At 39.2% G+C, this 16,011-nt stretch overlaps 1 long non-coding RNA gene across 1 annotated transcript in view; it reads left to right on the forward strand.

The window, feature by feature from the left end:
- LOC126213250 (uncharacterized) overlaps nt 1-15,805 on the forward strand; it is a 124,335-nt gene extending 108,530 nt beyond the window's left edge. The window contains exon 3 of the long non-coding RNA XR_007541124.1: nt 15,718-15,805. This is a non-coding gene — a long non-coding RNA (uncharacterized LOC126213250). The remainder of the gene's footprint in view (nt 1-15,717) is intronic.
- Nucleotides 15,806-16,011: the final 206 nt, after the last annotated feature.

Here is a 16,011-nt window from a genome sequence, read left to right on the forward strand (position 1 = left end):
TTGCTGCTGTGCCCCAGGGTCCATCCTCTCCCCTATCCTCTATCTTCTGTACACTGCTGATATGCCCAAGCATTCCCCACCTGTCCACCTTCTCCAATATGCTGATTACACCACCTTCCTGGCTTTCTATCCTACCCTTCAATGGTCTCAACACACCCTCCAAAACCACCTTGACCTGTTCACCACTTGGTGTAACCAGTGGTCCCTTCATCTCAACCCCTCCAAAACCCATCAATGATCATAGATCGCACCACCTGCTTCTTCCATGACTTCTACCTCACCCTTTATGGTCGTCTCATCCAGCTCACCCCCACCCTGAGATACCTTGGCCTCACCCTCAACCCTCACATCGCCTGGACCCCTCACCTCTTGACCATCCAGCAGAAAGCCCATTCACGCCTCCGCCTCCTGAAACTCTTGTCTGGACGGACATGGGGTTACATCCTTCCAACATCCTCCACACCTACAAATCCCTCATTTGTCCTATCCTTTGTTATGCCAGTGTTGCCTGGATCTCCGCACCGACCAGCTTTTACAAGACCCTCCAAATCTTCAAATGGCATGTGCTGTGCCTTACCCTCCATATCCGCCTTCCTTCCACCACAAACTTCCTGTACGACCTCATCCCCTTCCCCCACCTCCTCCTTTTCCTCCAACATATCTGCATCCTTTTCACTGTCTGCAGGTTAGACCCTCACCACTCCCTGGTTTCCATAATTTGCCTGGTGCCATTTAATCTAGTGTGTGTTTTTTGATTTTTTGTTTCTATATTCCGCCATGTTTCCTTCGTTATATTGTTTTACATGTCTTCCTGCTTAAGCTGCTGCCAGCCTGTCCCTAATCGTGAATGGAAATTACAATAAAGGAAAAAGAAACTATTGAAAACTGTAAGTCCAGATCCCCCCCCCCAACACACAAACACATCTCCCTAACTCACTGTCCCCGTCCGACCTATTTACGATCCCACCCCTCCTGGAAACAGCCTTTGCCCTCCCCCCACAGTCAAGGACATTGTTAGATTCATAACCATCATCCTACAAAATATCCGCCATTTTCAACGCCCTCGTATCATCCAACAGATCTCCCTAGCTGCCGTTCAATCTTTCACCCTAACACCTTCGCCACCTACTCCCATAACCAAGCCCATTTTACCTCCTCCCATCTCGACACCCTAGTTTAAACCCCACCATGGCGCGGCAGCCTCGTATCTTGTTCAATAACATCCGTTCTCTACCTACCGACAAACAACTCTTCATGCACATCCTTACAACCCACCGTGTGGATGCCTCCCTCCTCAATGAAACATTTCTCCAGCCCCCATGTATCATCAGCACATCACCATATCCCCTTCAACAATCCAATAATCCCCACCTGATTGCGCATGGTGGAGTTGCCATCGGCTACCTTCACCAGACCTCTGTTGGGCTCCAAACCCTCCTTCCTGAGCCCACTGAACACCTTATCCTCAGCTTCTTGTTCTATGGCCTTACCATAAACAGCACCACCATCTATGTCCGTGCCACTGCCCTCATCCCGTTTGACTTCCTTTGCCACATTGACCACACCTTCTCCTCCTATGTGATTGCCACTGACCTAAACATCCACCGTCGTACTGTTGCACAGCTACAATGGTGGCATCGGTTCCTCGCCTCACTGCAAGATGAGCTCCTCCACTCCCCCGCCACACCTGCCCTGATTCCAATATCACTCATGATGTAGTCCTGGCCTCCAGTGACCTCCTTCGACACATTATGGAGAACGTACTAGACCCCACTGGTAGCGACCATCGCTGTGTCCTCCTTACCGTGACAGACCGACAGAACCCATACCTCACTCCTCACACCAATCCTCCCCCAAATTTCGTCCATAACTACTCCCGTGCTGACTGGAATGGCTACTGGGCAGCCCTAGATACCCAGGTCAGTGGCCATCTTCTGACCATCCAGCATATGGATGATATCAGCATGCTGCATCCTTTCTCCAACAGGCCCTGTCTGAGGCCATTGAGGCTCACATCCCCACTACCACCATTTGCGCACATCACCACACTTTACCCCCACATGCCATCCTCCTTTGTGAATCCCATCATCTCCACCATGCCTTTCTCCACACACAGGACCGGGATATACTCCAATGCCACCAGAAACTCCAAAGACATGCCCGTAATTTCCTCGCAGCCAAAAAACGCTGGGACTGGCGCCAGGCTTGCACCTACCTAAATGATACCCTAACTATAAACTCATCCAAGTACTGGTCAGCCTTCCATCACCTTACTGTACCTCAACCCTCCCCACAGTATCCCCTCCTCCATTGAACCTGATTTATTTTCAAAGAATATCCATAAGAATTTATTTTATTTACTAGCGATTCATGAAGAACATTAACACATTTAATCGGACTATGCGAGCGTGAAAGTAGTTACCAATGGTAACTGAAAAAACAAATAAAAAATTTTATTTTCAATAAATGGAAATTTTATTCTTAAAAGCCTTTTTTTTAAACAGATTTAAAATTATAATCAGAAAGCACCCTGTAAATATCAAGTTACAATCTATTCAGAGGCAGAAATAACATTTTTTTTTTTGTGGTATGAGCGTTTGGGCTGAGAACCTTGCCACTTCCTTTTAACATGGCTGTAGACACGACCGCTCACAACACCTCTTAAAGACTACACTGGTGCAAATCTGCAACACACCAGATTACCCTAAATTAAAATTTTTAACAACTCACACAAACACATAAACTATGCGCCCTGTAAGAGGGTTGTAAATGGTACAAAACACTCACATTAAAAATTATTTGCCACCGAAAGTGTAACTTGTTTTAAAAGAACCCTTACAGTGGAAGGGTGGCAACTTTATATGATTAATTGACCATTTAAATAAAATCCATGAAATGCAATTTTACATAAAATGTACCAACATGCTCTACATTACACATATACCACCTCGCAAGATGATAGGCAAGATAAAAACATATTTCAGGAATTCGGCCTTTACACCTTAAGCAATAAATTCGTTAACACCGAATGCAACAAACATGACAGAGGCAGCTATTAACGTATGGCAGATTGACAGGGGGATTACTGAACAACCTGAACTGCAGATTGCTCTAAGTTGCCCCTTCTCCACAAGGGAAAATGGACCACCCAATTCATAAATAACCAATTTCCCACGGGTGGGCAAGCAGAGAAGAATGGTGGGACGATTACAAAACAAAGCAGCTGGTGACCTCACCAAGAAAACTAGTATAATTTAACAAGTAAATGAAACAACATATCTCCAATCACTCAACTTCTAATCAACTGCGATTTCTGGCAAAGACCTGGCGCAACACCTCCAACGCTATCACTTATGAATGTCAGTGGAAATCTGAGTAGGGCAATGTAACAGATGAGGTCATTAATGTAAACAAGGAAAAAACAGTGGACACAAGATGGAACCTTTAACACCACATGTAATTAATTCCCAATCAGATGAAGGCTGACTGCTTAGGTTTTTCACAACAACACCCTTTCTTTCCTGTTAGATAAGAGACTAACAATTTCACAGCACTGCCAGTGACACCATAATATTGTAACTTACTTAAGAGAATGGTGTGGTTCACATAGTCAAACGCTTTTGACAGGTCACAGAAAATGCCAGTAGTCTCTAATAGCTTTCACTATATCAGAACATTTATGTAACCCAAACTGTGACTTTGACAGTATATTATTTGCAGTCAGGTGCTTGAGGATTGCAGAAACAACTTAAGATTGAACTCAACTCACACGAGCACTCTTTGATTAACTTCAAAAAAATGGTTCAAATGTCTTTGAGCACTTGACATCTTAGGTCATCAGTCCCCTAGAACTTAGAACTACTTAAACCTAACTAACCTAAGGACATCACACACATCCATGCCCGAGGCAGGATTCGAACCTGTGACCGTAGCAGTCCCACAGTTCTGGACTGCAGCACCTAGACCCGCACGGCCACCGCGGCCGGCCTGATTAACTTCTTTTGATATATTATCATACACACTAGAATACTTACATTTGAAGGATTTTATGATGGATGCTACTTCTCTGGGAGACCTGAGCACCATTTCTATTTTAGTGAAGTTATTTTTAAAGACTTGTCTTGGATACACAATTGCACTGCCCACCGAACATGATGACACCAAGCTGTCTGTAACAGAAATGAAGTACTTGTTTAAGAGGTTTGCAACACTACATGCACTTGTTACTGAAGTCTCATTTATTTTTAGAGCTATCTGTTCCCTTTCCTTTTTGGCCCCACCTGTCTCTCTTCACTATATCCCATACAGTTTTTGGTTTGTTGTTCGATGTAATTATCTTTTTCTCATAATAAACCTGCTTCGATTTCTGGATTACTTGCTTCAATATTTTGCAGTACTCTTTGTAATACATTACAGTGTTAACATCAGAGTTGTTCCTAGATGGTAGATACAGTCTCCTTTTTGTCCCACATGATATCTTTATTCCTTGTGTAATATTTGGTTTATTGTTTTACTTCTGTGTGATTTGAGTCACCTTTAGAGAACAACAATTTTCAAAAGTGGAGGTAAGTTTATCAGCGAATGCTTTGTATTTTCCATTTGAGTCAGAAGTGTTGTAAGCATATATCCAGTTCATGTTTTTGAGCAATATAAAAATTTTTACTTATGTATTATCCTCCTGTACTCAGATTTAATAGATTTTTTTATCCTGAGAAGTTTCAAAATATAACACAAGATGCTGCATGTCATGATCAGATAGCCCATTTACTATTGGTTTTGTGATATGCCTTTTTTCCCCTTGATTTGTATACAAAGGTATTATGAATGGCAATCTTTGAGCATTTACATATCCTAGCTGCAAAGTTCGCAGTGGGGACTAAATTGAAAGATAGTGTTACTGAGTGCCATAATTGTTCTCTGACAAGAGCTTTTCAATAAACTTACATTAATATCACCAGTAACCCCCATTTCCTTTTTTTTTTTTTTTTTACTGTGAGAAGGGACAATAGAGCTTTCATAATTCTTAAGAAGAGGTTAAAATTTCCTGAAGGTGATCTGTAAATACCTCTATTATAAAGGACTTATTATAAATAATTCTGTTGCCCAAGCTTCTAAGTGCCACTCTGATCAAAATTTATTAATATCAATATTCTTGAAATCAAAACAGTTTCTGACAAAGTGGCAACTCCTCCTTTGTCTATGTTTTCTCTACAGAAGTAAGAAGCTAACTTTAATCCTGCAACATTTCACATATCTAGAACAGTGGTCACATAACAGACTGAACAGGAACATGGAGAATTCCCAATACGACACAAGGCCAAACAAAGTTAGAAGATTAGTTCCCCATACAACAAAACTGTATAGTAATGGTGAAACTGTAAGGGAGTCGAGCTGAAAAACCATATCCTGAAAAGTAAAAAATATTCAAGTACCAAAAAAATAATTTAAAAAACTTGATCATTTCAAACAAACCTTTACTGCTGTATAATATAGGACTTGCTTGAATATGATTTCTTGTGAATTATACTAAACATATTTTGGGTTGGCATACAAAACTAAACGGTTTCATTAGAAATAAAAATGTTTGATTATGACCAGCATTACTACTCAAACTTACTCTTACCCTTTTAGCATTATGAATTCATGTTTCATATATTTTCAGTGTGGTGTAAACTACATGAAACAATGTTCTTTTATCATCTGTTTCAGTTTTATCATATGCTGTTGTACAATGGATGACAGAGGTCACTTGAGATACAATATGATACCACCTTGGAATTCCAACAAAGTATCTGTACCTCTCTTACTTTCCTTTTTTCACCATCAGTCAACAGTCCAATTGAGCCCCTTGGTACTGCGAACTGTATAGTCATGTTTTCCGCCTGTAAATTGCAACAAATGTTTAACATTCCTTCAAATAACAAAATTTGGAAATAGGTTATGAACAAAGACACAGAACATGGAGAGAAACAGTCCACATTGAGCCACAGATTTGTTTAACTTAAACAGTTGTATCAACACAGTGTAGAATATTAAACCTTATCTGGATGAAACAAGAGCAGCAACAGCACATATTTGTGAGGGGTTTTCGGAGGTTTTGCTACAACACAACCTGCACTGAGTTAATGCAGTTATCAGCTGTCTAAGCAAAGTCCTGAGGGCAATTGCTTTTGACTGAAACGAAGACTTACATTCAAGCCATGCCTGTTGCTCCAGTTGGGAGATACGAATAAGCTAATTAGTGCCTGCACCTGGACAGGAGGGAGTAGGGCAGATTATCTGAGCATCTTACAGGTAGTGTAAGAAGGAACATATTTAAGATGGAGTGAGATTACAGAGAGACAGTCGAATCAAATTAGAAATGAAAAGGACCAAAACTTTTCTTTACTGCTTGCTCAATATACAGATTGAATAACGTTAGGGATAGGCTACAACCCTGCCTCAATCCCTTCCCATCCACTGCTTCCCTTTGATGTCCCTCTACTCTTATAACTGCCATCTGGTTTCTGTACAAATTGAAAATAGCCTTTCGCTCCCTGTATTTTACCCCTGCTACCTTTAGAATTTGAAAGAGAGTATTCCAGTCAACATTGTCAAAACCTTTCTCTAAGTCTACAAATGCTAGAAACCTAGGTTTGCCTTTCCTTAATCTTTCTTCTAAGATAAGTTGTAAGGTCAGTATTGCTATACATGTTCCAACATTTCTACGGAATCCAAAGTGGTCTTCCCCGAGGTCTGCTTCTACTAGTTTTTCCATTCGTCTGTAAGGAATTCGTGTTAGTATTTTGCAGCTGTGGCTTATTAAACTAATAGTTCGGTAATTTTCACTTTTGTGAACACCTGCTTTCTTTCGGATTGGAATTATTATATTCTTCTTGAAGTCTGAGGGTATTTCGCCTGTCTCATACATCTTGCTCACCAGATGGTATAGTTTTGTAAGGACTGGCTCTCCAAAGGCTATCAGTAGCTCTAATGGAATGTTTTCTACTCCCGGGGACTTGTTTCGACTCAGGTCTTTCAGTGCTCAGTCAAACTCTTTACACAATATTGTATCACCCATTTCATCTTCATCTATGTCCTCTTCCTTTTCCATAATATCGTCCTCCACTACATTGCCCTTGTATAGACCCTCTAGATACTCCTTCCACCTTTCTGCTTTCCCTTCTTTGCTTAGAATATTGTCCTCAAGTACATCGCCCTTGTATAGACCCGCTATGTATTCCTTCCACCTTTCGGATTTCCCTTCTTTGCTTAGAATTGGGATTCCATCTGAGCTCTTGATATTCATACAAGTGGCTCTCTTTTCTCCAAAGGTCTCTTTAATTTTTCTGTAGGCAGTATCTATCGTACCCCTAGTGAGATAAGCCTCTGCATCCTTGCATTTGTTCTCTACCCATCCCTGCTTAGCCATTTTGCACCTCCTGTCGATCTCATTTTTGAGACGTTTGTATTCCTTTTTGCCTGCTTCATTTACTGCATTTTTATATTTTCTCCTTTCATCAATTAAATTCAATATTTCTTCTGTTACCCAAGGATTTCAGCTAGTCCTTATCTTTTTACCTACTTGATCCTCTGCTGCCTTCACTACTTCATCCCTCAGAGCTACCCATTCTTCTTCTACTGTATTTATTTCCCTCATTCCTGTAAATTGTTCCCTTATGCTCTCCCTGAAACTGTGTACAACCTCTGGTTCTTTCAGTTTATCCAGATCCCATCTCCTTAAATTCCTCCCTCTTTGCAGTTTCTTCAGGTTTAATCTACAATTCTTCCATGTATACAACCTTCTTTCATGATTCTTGAACCATGTGTTAGCTATGATTAAGTTATGCTCTGTGCAAAATTCTACCAGACGGCCTCCTCTTTCATTTCTTAGCCCCAATCCATATTCACCTACTATGATTCCTTCCATACCTTTTCATACTCTCGAATTCCAGTCACCAATGACTATTAAATTTTCGTCTCCCTTCACTAACTGAATAATTTCTTTTATCTCATCATACATTTCATCATTTTCTTCATCATCTGTTGAGCTTGTTGGCATATAAACTTGTACTACTGTAGTAGGCATGGGCTTCGTGTCTATCTTGACCACAATAATGCGTTCACTATCCTGTTTGTAGTACCTTACCTGCACTCCTATTTTCCTATTCATTATTAAAGCTACTCCTGCATTACCCCTATTTGATTTTGTATTTATGATCCTGTATTCGCCTGACCAAAAGTCTTGTTCCTCCTGCCACCGAACTTCATTAATTCCCACTATATCTAACTTTAACCTATCCATTTCCCTTTTTAAATTTTCTAACCTACCTGCCCGATTAAGAGATCTGACATTCCACGCTCTGATCCGTAGAACGTCAGTTTTCTTTCTCCTCATAATGATGTCCTCATGAGTAGTCCACGCCTGGAGATCCGCATGGGGGACTATTTTACCTCCGGAATATTTAACCAAAAGGATGCCATCATCATTTAATCATACAGTAAAGCTGCATGCCCTCGGGAAAAATTACGGCTGTAGTTTCCCCTTGCTTCAGCTGTTTGCAGTGCCAGCACAGCAAGGCCATTTTGGTTAGTGTTACAAGGCCAAATCAATCAATTATCCAGAGTCTTGCCCCTGCAACTACTAAAAATGATGCTGCCCCTCTTCAGGAACCACATGTTTGTCTGGCCTCTCAACAGATAACCCTCTGTTGTGGTTGCACCTACGGTACGGCCATCTGTATCGCTGAGGCACACAAACCTCCCCACCAATGGCAAGATCCATGGTTCATGTTTGATTTTATGGCTATTATTTATTTCAATTTATCTGCTTTCCTTTCCCGAGTTTCCTCAGCTGCCATATGTGGCACAGCTGTTTCTGCCAGAACGATGGATTTCCATTTCCTTACAATGCAAATGAAGGTGGAAAATATACTGCTTAAATTAAACAAACTAAAAAATATATAGAAATTCCATGTAACTGCAAAAGAATGAAATACTGCGTAACTGGAGCTTCAGTAGTTATGTGAGGCTATTTGTCTGTATGGAGGCTGAGAAGCTGGAAGGCAGCATTGAAGTGCAGGAAGGCTTGCAGAGGTTCAAATAATAATATTATTTTCAGTGTGTGGAAATTTAATTATGAATGACATTTTAATTAATTAATTTTCACAAATAATAAAATGTTTACTGATAGAGTGAAATGAGGGCTTTCAAATAATTTATGTCATTGTGGAAATAAACAATTGTTAGCTCACAATATGTTCCTGAGCATATGGCTTCTGAATAAAGCAAATTACAGATTTCTCTTAAAAGAACACATACAATGTTTACATTAGCAGAACTCAGTTAAAATGACAGATAATGAATTTTACTGAAACATCACTTAAATAGGAATTTTGGTGTTTTGTGCAAATGTGGTACATCCACAACCAGTAGAATATAAAAAAAAGAAATAAGAAAGTTATCTAAGTAGCAGATTTATACAAAATGCAGTTACTCCAACTTTACAAGTATCAAGTTCGTCAACTATAAAATAGAAGTACGTATTCTACTGTTCCCACCTTAAAAAAGTGAGTCTACAGTTCTCAAATCCAAAATGGTGCATGCATGTCAATCAGTGTTTCTGAAGCTACTGTTGATTGCTTTAGCACTGCAGATAAATCTAGCTACATTATGAAAACCTACCAAATTTGGGATAGCTTTAACCCAGCACACAGCTGCAAGATCATGAAGGGAACATGGCATTAAAAAAATGCTGTAAAATAATAATAGAGTACTTGTGTACATAGTACACAGAGCTACAAAAGCAAACTTAAGAGAGTGGCATACAAGGGCAGTCAAATATGAAAAATGTGGAAAAATGTAAGTAAACTACTCATTAATACTGAAGTACTTGCCATAGTTGTTAACACATTTATTCCACTGTAATTGCCTTACAATGGTCAACGCCTTTGTGGAAAAATGTTGCCAGACACACATCTCTTTATCTGAAGCAAAGGGACAGCCATGAATGTCTTTCTTCAGCACTTTAAAAATATGGAAATCACATGGAGAGAGATTGGGACTTTATTGAGAATATGTGTTTCCCAGCAAAACTTCTGCAACATACTCTATACAGTCTTGGCAGGCATTTTACTGGCAGGTTGCTTAAACTATGATGCAGAGTTTTGTCTGGGAAGCTTTCACACAACCTCCATACAGTCCCAATCTCTCCTCACGTGATTTCCATATTTTTGGAGCCCTAAAGAACCATTCTTGGTCATTCGTTTGGTTCACACCAAGAGTTCATAGTACACCACAAACATTTTTCCATGAAGCTATTGACCATCTTGTCTCACAGGGGCATAAATGTATTCACAGCTATGGTGATTAGTTTTGAAATACTAAACAGTTAACTTCCTTTTTTCCATCAATCTTGTTTTATGGAGTTTTCATCTTGTGTACTCTTTCTGAAGTTTTGCATCAGTGTAACCATATATATTACAACAAAAAAAGATGAATGTGACAGGGATCAGATCCCATACAGAGCCAGTCACAAAATATTCTCATTTCATTCATCACTTTCAAATTATTGTTTAATTCTGGTATGTTAACGCAATGCTAAATCTATAGTGGCAGATCCATGATTAGGTTGGGATTTCTTAATTAACACATACTAAGATAGATTTTTGCATGTGAGCAGTGCAAACTTTCCCCTCTGCCTCCAACCCCTCCACCACACAAAAATTCATAAGACCTATTTTGTATATCAGTTTCTTTGAGTGGCAGTGGCAGTGTGCGTAAACACAAACACACATACCTGATCTCAGCATCTGGCTGCCAAGGCCAGAATGTGAGCAGCAGTGCAAGACGCTCAAAGTCTTCCCTTGGCAGCCAGAGACTGTGGCCGCGTCTGCAAATGTTGTGTTTGTGTGTTGTGTTGTGTGCTGTTTAAATCTAATGAAGACCTGTTTAGCTGAAAGCTGTGTTTGACAGTCTTTTTGTTGTGCCTATCTGCGAATCAGCAACTCCACTATATGGAGGGTAGGAACTATCCTTTTCATAAAACTGTCTAACACGTATCTTCATTTTTCATTGCTGCGACAAGACGAAGCAATCCAGGTACAGTTACTGGCATCACTATTCTAAACCAAACAACTGCTTTGGTTGTTATAACCAGTGCTCGATTTGTGATGGTATGCCATACTGATAAATCTGACAAGTCACAGTACTGGTACCTCTTCTTTTTTATAAATCAAGCACTGGTCATAACTGTTACTACTTCTACTTGTTTTATTCGAGATCATGTCACATCCAGAAGGTCAAACCAAACTGAACTTATCTAGTAGGAACTGTTGTAAATAAGTGTTCATTTTCATAGCCCATTATGTACTCTCACTCTCTGATGCGTGGAATGAATCAAAGAAAAAGAACTGAACACATGCCAAATAAGAAGCTGTGTATCACTGGCTGAATGGCTGCAATTAGCTCATTATACCTTATTTTAAACATATTCACAGTGAATCTTTGATGAGGCTCAAGTTGCACTCCGGCACAAATTTTCACATGTCACTAATATACGTAATACAGATGATGTCTAATAGTTCACAGTAAGCAAACAAATTTTGAATAATTGAATATATTATAACAACATTCCATGCAGAACCAATCACAACACAGATTCATGATTCTGTAATTACTTTCTGTGGGTGGGAGCGGGAGCAGGGATTGTGAACAACACATGTATAAGATGGGACAATACAACATATGTAAAAGACATACCGGTAACTCCTTTTGCAATAAACAAATTTATTTTACTGCTGTTGTTTTTAACATGTCATACTAAAAAATCACATTCACTGCAACAGTAACTCCAACACAAGAGATACACGTGTCATCCACGTCAATAAAATTTTATGACATGGGTTTTCACAGTGGAATGTAAACCATTTCATTTTCTTAAAGTATATCTATGATACTACTACAGGCAGTGATATAACATTATTAAGATATTACCAGACACATTAATTTGACACAGATGGTAAAATAAAAATAATGATCCTGGGTACTGGCTGTTGCCTATCCCTAGTAACCATCCCAGAAAATATAGGGTGTTGGCAGAGAACGTTTGGTTGTGCAATCCTGTAGTCATTCTGTTGTGGTACTGGATTTGCAATGTGTTTCTGAAAATACATCAAAGATATATTGAATGAATTATTGCATATTTTAAGATAGAACCTGGCAGTAACGGAAAGAACAAACGTGAGTAGAATAACATCATTAGATGTCAAATTAGAATAACATCAATACATGTCAAATTAGAAAAGAATTATGTATGTAGTGATCAGCAATATGAATTTTGTATGTAGAATACACCACTCTGTGGCCAATTAGGTGCAAATAATTTTCAAAAAACTCCCACATATTAAGTTTTTAAATGGTGGCACATTTAATCAGCTAATCTGATCATGTATTGCATTCACACTGCAACTGGACAGCTGAAGATAGTGATGCTACGGATTTACCGACACTCATTATATAGGTACGTGTTCTAATATCACCTTCACATTATATACATTTACTAACATTTCTTGACATAAATAAACCATCACAATTTCAAAAGAATAGAAATTTATTCTACTCATTCATCATATTCTGTACATCCCACGAAGAAGGTGAAAAAGAATAGAAATTTCTTCTACTCTACCGCCAAGGAGGTGAACCTACAGGGAGTAAGTGAAGGTAAACATTAACAAAAGACAACCAAACATTGCTTAAGCTGTACACTATATTAACAAGAAACTATCACAATACTGCTTAATGCTAGTTCTTTTTATGCCAGTTAAATGTGTTCTAGTGAATTAGAAAGAAAGCCTCTGCTACTTCAGTTACATTAGTTACCTTCAGGATGCCTTATAAGAAACTTGATATTTAGTTCATTAATCAAGTATTTTTTAGAAAAAACAGTAACCTACATATGTAATTACATAGGACAGTTTACAACACACTACCTGCCATCCACCTAAAGAAGGAATGAAATCCTTGCACTAAGATAATCAATGGAAGGAGTCACTACTGACGTATTTTTTAAATTTTCCTTTGAATTTCCTGAGATAACTAATTTCTTGTTGTATGTTAGATGGGAGCTTCTCAAATATCTTAATACCATAATACATAACTTTGTTAAATCTTAGTTAAGGATGCAAAGTTTACACAAAAGTTATATTTCTGTCTTGTATTGATAGTGCAGATCAAATTTCAGCATGAACTGATTTTTTCACAACCACACTACGCCTTGATTAAAGTAACTGTGATTGTGGGAGTGACTAAGAGTCAGCCAACTGCTGTTCTTTCTTGACACCTATGTGCCCACTATAATGACTGATTTTTAGGCACCACACAGCTTTCTCAGCTGCAGTACGATGCACAGGAAGGCGAGAGCCAACTGTTGTTCCATCCACCATCCCCACTGATGTACTTCCCATTGCTGCTGACAATGACAACAATAAAAGTAATCTGAATGTATGTTTTGCTCTATTTGCATTGCATGTGCAGCTCTTGCTCATTCTATGTGGAATGTTGTATATAATGAATGACCCTGCACCACCATAGCTGTCTGCCAGCCATGAGGTTATTTTAATGAAAATTTAGAAGAAAACATAACAATTGTTTATCACTAAGTCTGCCAAAGGTTCACAAATGCGTTCAACAACAACCACAAAAGTTTTCTTATATAATTCACTAATATAATCTGAGAGGGGACGACAGAAGTGTCCGATCCCACGCGTCGGCTTTGACCTGTGACGTACGGGTGTTGTCGTGTGACGTCATGATGGCGCGGAGTTTGCCTTGTGAGTGTGGCGTGTTTGTAGATGTCGTCGTGTTGTGGTTTGTTGTGCTCTCTTGTGGTGTGTTCAGGGTTTTCGTTTGTGTGGTGTGATGGGCTCAGTTTGCTTTTGCTCATTATCCAGAATTGTTCGAGTGTTGGCTGTGTTTGTAGTGGAATTCGTTTCAGTGAGTTAACGATTTTGTGTGAAGCTTAATATAGTGTTGTTTATTGTAGATCGTGTGGTAATTTTAGTAAAATTAATCAGATGTTGTTTTTTGTTCAGGAATGGATATGATGGATGCCACTACAACAGTAGTAAGTTGCATACAACACAGCTATGAAACTAAATGTGCCGTTTATAACGTTCATGAGTACAACACTACATGTGCCGCTTTAGTACATACGTCACAGTCTAAACAGATCTTATACATTTATATTCTATGGGAAAATACGATATTCTAGCCACAATCATTTTAACCGATCAGCCTGTTTGCATCCCAGAATCCGAATGTACATTACATTTCCTGTTTTCTCTCTAACAATTTTGTGTTCCGCTTTTCGTCCCTTAGAACTCACAATACCACAAAGCCCATTACTAAATAGGATCTACTTGCCTGGATTTCCAAAGCTGTGCGCCGTCGACGAAAGAAAAGCTTACTGTCATTTCAATACTGGAGCGAGGGAAGGCGAAAGTACCCTTGGAATTTCATACAAAAAACTAAACTATCATGCAACCATTAAATCGATGAAAGTTACAGATTGGGCAGACAAGGAAGATAAACACGAAAATAGAAGAAAGGTGGTTGCTTTACTGTAAACTCGATGTAGGTTTAAAACTAAGTTTCCAACTTCTTCGAAAGTCGAAGTTTGGAAATACTACCAGTCTACCCGATTTGTCCCTTAGCGTGAGGAGTTGCTTGTTGGGAATTACTGGGGGAGACAGGGATATATACAAATACGTCAGGCCCCATAACGCACTAGCAAACCATATTGCAGTTGATAAGAGAAATGTTGGAAGGAGGAGATATATTTCACGTATTGAACAGCACTGAAGAGATACCGATACTCAATTTGGGCTTTTTATATAGGGACGGAATATACAATCCGTACCTTACAAAAATTGGATTCATTAAAGTCAAGTATAGACAAGCTCCCTTAACAAACAGCAGAAAGTTGCCATATGTAAAGAATACCTTACCAAGAAATTTTATGGGTATGAAATATATTCTTCACAGACAAACCAAGGGCGAGGGTGGTTATTGCTATTTTATTAGCAGTATAAAAATAAATACTTGATATAACTACGGAATTGTTTCTTACTCTCAATATTTTCCTGCTGAACTTGTAAAGTAAAATAAGCAGCGCTTGAATACTTCAGTGTTGCTGGGCGCTGCCAACAGATGTCACTGCGAGACGCCACCTCAGAAAATATGGCGATCATTTTAGCTCCGTCTGCAATTCGTGACTGGCCGAAAACGAGTCGTATTGGAGCAACTACACCTAAAAACAAAGCTTACGCACACAATTCTGTGGAAGCTGTGACGTTAGCATTCTGCGGTAGAGCAGTGCTATCTGTGGTAGAAGCGGTGTTTCATGTTTGGAAGTGTGGTCACTGCATGGGTTTGTTTTCGTAGCAATGATTGAAAGCATGGCTTTGTTTTCGTAACATTTGTGGCGGAAATCTTGTTCTCACTGTCATATGCGATTCGGATTGTGGAGTGCTCGTAATTTTTCCATTCCAAGTCCCAGTACTTTGTCAAAACTTTGCAGTAAACTTCCAACTAACCCAATCATTGAGCATCAGAGTGAGCAGTTTCTCAGTTACATACCACCAAAAGTTGGTGCTTTATCTGTGAATGATAAAACTGTCCTGTTGATGGATGAGATTTATTTAAAGTCACAATTTGACTATAAAGGTGGCAGTGTTGTAGGTGGTGCTTTTAACACAGATGTGGTTTTGTGTGCAACTAGTGCTTATGTTTTTATGATCCAGAGTATGGATTCAGTGTACAAAGATGTGGTGCATATTCTCCCGGTTCACACAATTCAATTAAACTAGAAGCAGTGGGATTTCAGGTAATAGTAGTAGCTGACAATAATGCTATTAATAAGAAAGCTATTTCATACTTTTCTTCCCCCCCGCCACCCCCCCTCCCACCTAATGTACAGATAAAATATGTTCATCCTGAGCAGACTTCTGCAGACCGCCCAATTTACTATTTTGT

The sequence above is a fragment of the Schistocerca nitens genome, chromosome 11 (assembly GCF_023898315.1).
Source record: "Schistocerca nitens isolate TAMUIC-IGC-003100 chromosome 11, iqSchNite1.1, whole genome shotgun sequence".
NCBI classification, from domain to species: Eukaryota; Metazoa; Arthropoda; class Insecta; order Orthoptera; family Acrididae; genus Schistocerca; species Schistocerca nitens.